Raw genomic sequence first — 7,155 nt, forward strand, 5'->3', positions numbered from 1 at the left:
TATTTGGGGACTGTTTTTGATTGTTAATGCTCTCTTGGTTTTATTTGCGTGGTTAATTAAAAAACAAATTTTTTTTTTTTTCCTGATCTGGGGAGCTATATCCCCAGCAGAAAATTCATTTTAATCACTTGGGTATAACTCCGGATGAAACATATTTTTTTTTCCTTTAAATAAGAAAAGAGAATTAACTGCTTCAGAAAAGCCTAATAAGTGAAAACCTTTTGAAGGAAACGGTATCATGGCCTCCTCTGTACGGTCTCATCCGCCCCAGGGACGGAAGGAACTTCCACTCTTCGAAGTGTATTTGGGAGTGCTATTTACCAAAATCACCTGCCCTTGGCTCCTGGCAGATCCATCCTTCTCCATCTTCAATCTGCCTTTTAATAATAAAGCCCCTTTATAGGGGAAGCATGGCCAGCCGGCCCCACACATGCCCACTCCCGGAGGTCTCCCCTGAGGAGGTGGCTCACCCACCCAGCCACACCTTCCCCAGGCCTCCCCCTTAGGCCCAAGAGCTGGAGCACAGGGCCTAGTGGGTGGCCTCCAGATGCTGAGGGTGCAGCCGAAGGGGTGGAGAAAACAAAAATGACCCTGTGTCCAGACCAAACCCTCGGCCTTGGTGAACAGCCATGCAGACAAGGGAGATACGGCCCCACCTAAGAAAAACCAGAAGCGTTTCCCTCTGAAACATCCCCTCAAAGGAAGAGCCATTCACCCACACGGCCCACGGGAACACGCCCACGTGGAGCCCACAACTCCCCTTTGGAGCACGTCCTGCGTGTCAGATTCCAGAATCTCCTCCCCAAACCACCAATTCCACGTCCCAGGGCCCACGTGGCTTCAGGCCTCCCTCCGTCCGTCCTAGAGCCAACCGCCTGGCCAGTGGGCATACCCCTAGGTCAGAAGGGTGGCGAGGGAGCTGTCTGTTGGGAGTGTGGTTGTCTGTGTGAGCAGTGCCAGGAGGAGGTCGGATGGAAAGAGAAGGCGGTGGGGTGATGCTCTGGGAGGATGTCCCAGAGGACAGAGGAGCGCAAAAAGCAATTCAGCAGGAAGAGCAGGGAGGAGGGTCAGGACAGCTGGAGTGCCTGGAGGGAGCGGGGAGGGGGAGGAAAGGGGGGAGGGGTGGGTTCATGGAGACCCACAAGGGGACCGCTGTGACAGTCCGTGAGGGATGACACAGCTCACCCAAGAGTGGCGACAAAGGAGACTCACTCACTCACTCACTTACTCGTTCAACAAAAATATCCCTTGCTGGGGTGCCTGGGTAGCTCAGTTGACTAGTCGTCCCACTGGCCTCAGGTCATGGTCTCGTGATTTGTGGGTTCAAGCCCCATATCAGACTCTGCGCTGGGTGTGGAGCCTACTTGGGATTTCCCTCTCCCCCCATCCCAATAAACACACAAATAAATAACTTTAAAACAAAAAAAATCTCAATATCCCTTGCCGGTCCCCTCTCCACTCTCTGGCCTCTGAAAGTCTGCCAGTCCCAGCATTCAGCCCATCAGTCTCCCTGCTTTGGTTTCTCATAGTTGATGGCTTTAAACACCACCCCTGCACTGGCGACTCCCAGAGTGACACCTTCAGCACAGATCTCTCCCCTGGGCTCCGGGCTAACACATCCAACTCTTAACACGTCCACCTGGGAGTCCCATGGACACCCCGCTGGAGCCCAGTCCCCCCACCTTCCAAAGCCTGCCCCCTCCCGCCTTGCCCACCTAGATGGCAGCTCGGGTGGCTCTCTGGTAGTCAGGCCAGCAGCTTCGCAGCCATCTGGGACCCCTCTCTCCTCACACCCCACAGCAGACTGGCCAGCAAATCCTGCAGCACGACCGCCAGAAGACCCCAGATTCCAGCCACTTCTCACAGCCTCCAGGGGTGGCGTCCTGGTCCCCCAGGAGCTCTTGCCCCAGTTACTGACACAGCTTCCTAACTGAGCTCCCTGACGCCCCCCAGCCTTCTCTCCACGCAGCAGCCAAAACAATCCTTTTAAAACATACGTCAAGACAAGTCAAGCACCTGCTCAAAATCCTGCCATGGCTCCCGGCTTACTCAGGGCCAAAGCCAGAGAACTTTTGATGGCCGAGGAGTCCCCACAGGAGTGTCCCGGCTGTTCTGACCACGCGCCCTGCTACCTGGCCCTCTGCCAGGCCATGCACTTACCCTGGCTCTCTCTCTCCCTTGTAGGGAGCAGCCCCCCGTCCCCCCACCCCCACCCCGCAGGCCTCTACATCTGCTGTCTCTCCTGCCCAGAGCGTTCTTCCCTCTGCTGTCAACGTGCTTGGCTCCCTCGCCTCCCTCAGTGACTCCAGTGTCACCTTCTCAGAAGGTCCTCCTCAATCTCTGTTTCTAACATTACAAACGGTATCCTCCTCCCTCACCTGTCCCTGCCTTTTCTCCAGAGCACCCGTCGCCATGTGACAGACCATGTATTTGACTTCTTTTGTTCACTACCTGACTCCACACACCAGCGTGTTAACTCCCTGAGGATACACACTGGTTTTTCTTTTAACGTTTATTTATTTATGTTTGAGAGACAGAGAAAGCTAGAGCGCGAGCAGGGGAGGGGCAGAGAGAGAGGGAGACACAGAATCCGAAGCAGGCTCCAGGCTCTGAGCTGTCAGCACAGCCCCGGACGCGGGGCTTGAATCCTAGAACTGTGAGATCATGACCTGAGCCGAAGTCGGACGCTCAACAGACCGAGGCACCCAGGCGCCCCTTAAGCACTGTTTTCAGAACAAAATACAGGAGCACCTGGGTGACTCAGTTAAGCGACCGACTCTTGATTTCAGCTCAGGTCATGATCTCGTGGTTCATGAGGTCGAGCCCCTGCGTGGGGCTCTGCACTGACACCATGGAGCCTGCTTGGGATTCTGTCTCTCCCCCTCTCTCTGTCCCTCCCCCGCTTGCGCTCTTCATCAAAAAATAAATCCATAAACTTAAAAAAGAACAAAATACATAAACTCCTTGCTTTCATTAGTTATACACCCAGGTAGAGAGATGGCAAGTGAAGGTGTCGGGCTGATCATAGCCCCAAAGACATCCAGGTCCTAATCCCTGGACCCTTGTGAATATCACCGCCCTCCTCTGCTCAGGCTGCCATGGCCAAGTACTACAGACTAAGTGGCCTAAACAGCAGAAATGTATTTTCTCACGGTTCTGGAGACCAGAAGTCCAAGATCAAGGTGCCGGCAGGGCTGGCTTCTTCTGAGACCTCTCTCTTTGTTTGTTCTCCTCCCTGTGTCTTCACATGGTGTTCGCTCTGGGCCTATGTGTTCGTGATCACCTCTTCTCATGAGGACACCAGTCAGACTGGATCAGAGCCCATTCTAATAACCTCATTTCAACCTAATTGCCTCTTGAAAGGCTCTATCTCCAAATGCAGTCACATTCTGAGGTACTGGGGGTAGGACTTCAACATAAGAATTTTGCAGAGATATAATTCAGCCCACGACATTTACCTTATATGCAAAAAAGAGTCTTTGCAGATGTGATTCAGTTAAGGGTCATGAAGTGGACAGATTACCCTGGTTGGCCCTAAATGCCATCACTAGTATCCTAGGGGCGCCTGGGTGGCTCAGTCAGTTAAGCATCCGACTTCGGCTCAGGTCATGATCTCACAGTTTGTGGGTTCAAGCCCCAGGTTGGGCTCTGAGCAGACAGCTTGGAGCCTGAAGCCCGCCTCTTTTTTTTTTTTTTTTTTTTTTTTTTTTATGTTTATTTATTTCTGAGACAGAGAGAGACAGAGAATGAGTGGGGGAGGGGCAGAGAGAGAGGGAGACACAGAATCCGAAGCAGGCTCCAGGCTCTGAGCTGTCAGCCCAGAGCCCGACGCAGGGCTCGAACTCACAAACCATGAGACCATGAACTGAGCCAAAGTCAGATGCTCAACTGACTGAGCCACCCAGGCATCCCTGGAGTCCACTTCTGATTCTGTGTCTCCCTCTTGCTCTGCCCCTCCCCTGCTTGCTCTCTGTCTCTCCCTCTCTCAAAAATAAATAAACATTAAAAAAAATTATTTTAAGTATCCTTATAAGAATTTAGACAAACTGTATGCCAATAAATTGGACAACCCAGAGGAAATATATAAATTTCTAAAAACACACAACAAAAGCAAGACTGAATCACGAATAAATAGAAAATGTGAAAAGACTAATAACAAGTAAGGAGATTGAATCAGTCGTCAAAATTCTCCCAACAAAGAAAAGCCCAAGACCAGATGGCTTCACTGGTAAATTCTACCAAACATTTAAAGAATTAACACCTATCCTCCTGAAACTCTCCCTCCCAAAAAAAAAGCTGAAGAGGAGGGAGCATTTCCAAGTTTATTCTAAGAGGCCAGCATTGCCCTGGCACCAAAACCAGACAAAAACACTACAAGAAGTGGGGCACCTGGGTGGCTCAGTCGGTTAAGCGTCTGACTTCAGCTCAGGTCATGATCTCGCGGTTCGTGAGTTCAAGCCCCATGTCAGGCTCTGTGCTGACAGCTCAGAGCCTGGAGCCTGCTTCAGATTCTGAGTCTCCCTCTGTCTCTGCCCCTCACCTGCTCATGCTCCATCTCTCTCTCTCTCTCTCAAAAATAAATAAACATTAAAAAAAATTTTTTTTAAATTAGAACTACCATAGGATCCAGCATTCCCACCTCTGGATATAGATCCAAAAGAACTGAAATCAGGGACTCAGATATTGCACACCCATGGTCATGGCCGCATTATTCACAACAGCCAAGAGGCGGAAGCAACCCTGAAATCCATCGACGGATGAGTGGATAAAAACACGTGTATATCTATACAACGGAATATTATTCAGTCTGCAACATGGATGAGACTGGAGAGCATGATGCTACATGAAATAAGCCTGTCACAAGACAAATACTGTATGATTCCACTCACACGAGGTATCTAAAGCGGTCTAATTCCTAGAAACAGGAGGTAGAATGGTGGTCCCCGGGGACTCGGCGAGAGGGAGAGGACCCCGCCCCCACCATGCTGCTGTTTAACGGTTACAGAGTTTCAGATTTATAAAAGTTTTGGAGATCTGTTTCGCAACAGCTTGACTAACTTAGCACTACTGAAAGGCACACTTAAAAATGGCGAGGACGGTAAATTTATATTATGTGGGGGTTCTTGCTGCAATTTAGAACAGAAGAAGCTGGAAGAGGAAGGGAACTGATTCTCCTCTAGAGCCTCCAGAGGGAGCGCAGCCTTTGCTTTGGGCTCAGTGAAACTGATTTCGGACTTCTGGTCTCCAGCACTGTGAGAACATTAATTTCTGTTGTTTTAAGCCACAGAGTTTGTGGTAATTTGCTACTGGCGGCCCCAGGAAACTGGAAATAAAGGATTAATTCTAATGTCGGGTGAATCCCTGCCATGAGAATTAAAGGCCAGGACAGGGGGGTGCCTGGCTGGCTTAGCACAAACAGCATGTGACTCTTGATTTCAGGGTTGTGAGTTCGAGCTCCACGTTGGGTGTAGAGATTAGTAAAAAAAATAATAAACTTTAAAAATTTTTTCTTAAAACTTTTTTTAGGGGCACCTGGGTGACTCAGTTGGTTGAGCATCTGACATCGGCTCAGATCATGATCTCACGGTTTTGTGAGTTCAGGCCCCGCGTCAGGCTCTGTGCTGGCAGCTCAGAGCCTGGAGACTGCTTCAGATTCTGTGTCTCCTTCTCTCTCTGTCTGCCCCTGCTTGCCCTCTGTCTCTCTCGCTCTCAAAAATAAACAAACATTTAAAAAAAAATTTTTTTTAATAAAAGCCGAGAGAGAAGATACTGACAAAGAATGTTAGGTTCGGGATGGCTGGGGACACCTGACCTCCAGTCAAAGTCCCCGTGATTTGTAAGCACATGCTTGGGAAGTTAGGACTGCAGAAGAGGTGCCTGTGGTTAAAAAAAAGTGAGCAAGGGGAGAAGAAATAAAAGCAAAGAAGTAGCCAGGGGCTAAGTCCTGTGAAGGCGGAAGTAAGGGCTTTGGGTTTAAAAGCAGTATGTTCGGAGGCTCTGAAGGTGAAGGGGCTATCGCACCCAGCTAGACCAGAGCGGAGGGAGCAGTGGTGGAATTCTGGACATATTTTGTGCAGAAAGTCAAGAGCATTTGCTGATGGATCAGGTGCATGGAACAGGAGGACAGAGTGAGAGAAAGCCACCTGCAAGTTTTGGCCTGAACGGCTAGATGATGGCAGTGTCACTTACTGAGATGAGAAACACCCACAGAAAAGCAGATCCAGGCACAAATCAAGAGCTCTGGCCTGGACACATGAAGTGTGAGGTGCCCATTTACCGTCAAAGTGGAGGTGCCACTTTGGGCTGACGCTTGGGTCCTTATGTCTCGTGGTTCAAAGACAGGACAGGGAGTCACCAAGCCACGTGTCTGGGTGAGGTCACCCAGAGTGGGTGAGAAGGGGACAGACTGTGTCTGACCACAGGGATCCCGTGATGCCAGCTCTTTTTGTCCCCAAGCTAGGACAGTCCAAGCTCTGGCCCCTGCCCTGGGTGACAGTCTTGGGCTCATCCTGTGACAGTGTCCCCAGGGAGTCTCTTGTTTGTCGTCAGCTTGTGTTCAGCCAGGCACCAATTTAGCAAGTTTGGACAAATCCTAATCACTGCCCTGGAGTAAATATGCCTTTCCCACTGGGCTCCTGACACCTCATCTAGAAAATCTTTATCATGAACCCCATAAGTAAAATATTTTTGAGCAAACATCACATATATATTTGCCATTCGGATGGCAAACAGGCACCTAAAACATAACACATCCGAGCCAGAGCTCTTAATTTGTTCCCAAATAACCTATGTTCATTACATAACCATGCAAAAGCAGAGTTATCTAAACTCATCTAAAGATGAGATAAACAGGGGCATCTGGGTGGCTCAGTCAGTTAAGCACCTGACTCTTGGTTTCAGCTCAGGTCATGATCTCACAGTTTCATGAGCTCAAGCCCCGCATCAGGCTCTGTGCTGGCAGCTCGGAGCTTGCTTGGGATTCTCTCTCTCTGCCCCTCCCCCACTCACACTGTCTCTGTCTTTATCAAATAAATAAACAAGTAAACTTTTAAAAAATAAAGATGAGAGGGGCGCCTGGGTGGCGCAGTCGGTTAAGCGTCCGACTTCAGCCAGGTCACGATCTCGCGGTCCGTGAGTTCGAGCCCCGCGTCAGGC

The sequence above is a fragment of the Panthera onca genome, chromosome E3 (assembly GCF_046562875.1).
Source record: "Panthera onca isolate mPanOnc1 chromosome E3, mPanOnc1 haplotype 2, whole genome shotgun sequence".
Taxonomy (NCBI): Eukaryota; Metazoa; Chordata; class Mammalia; order Carnivora; family Felidae; genus Panthera; species Panthera onca.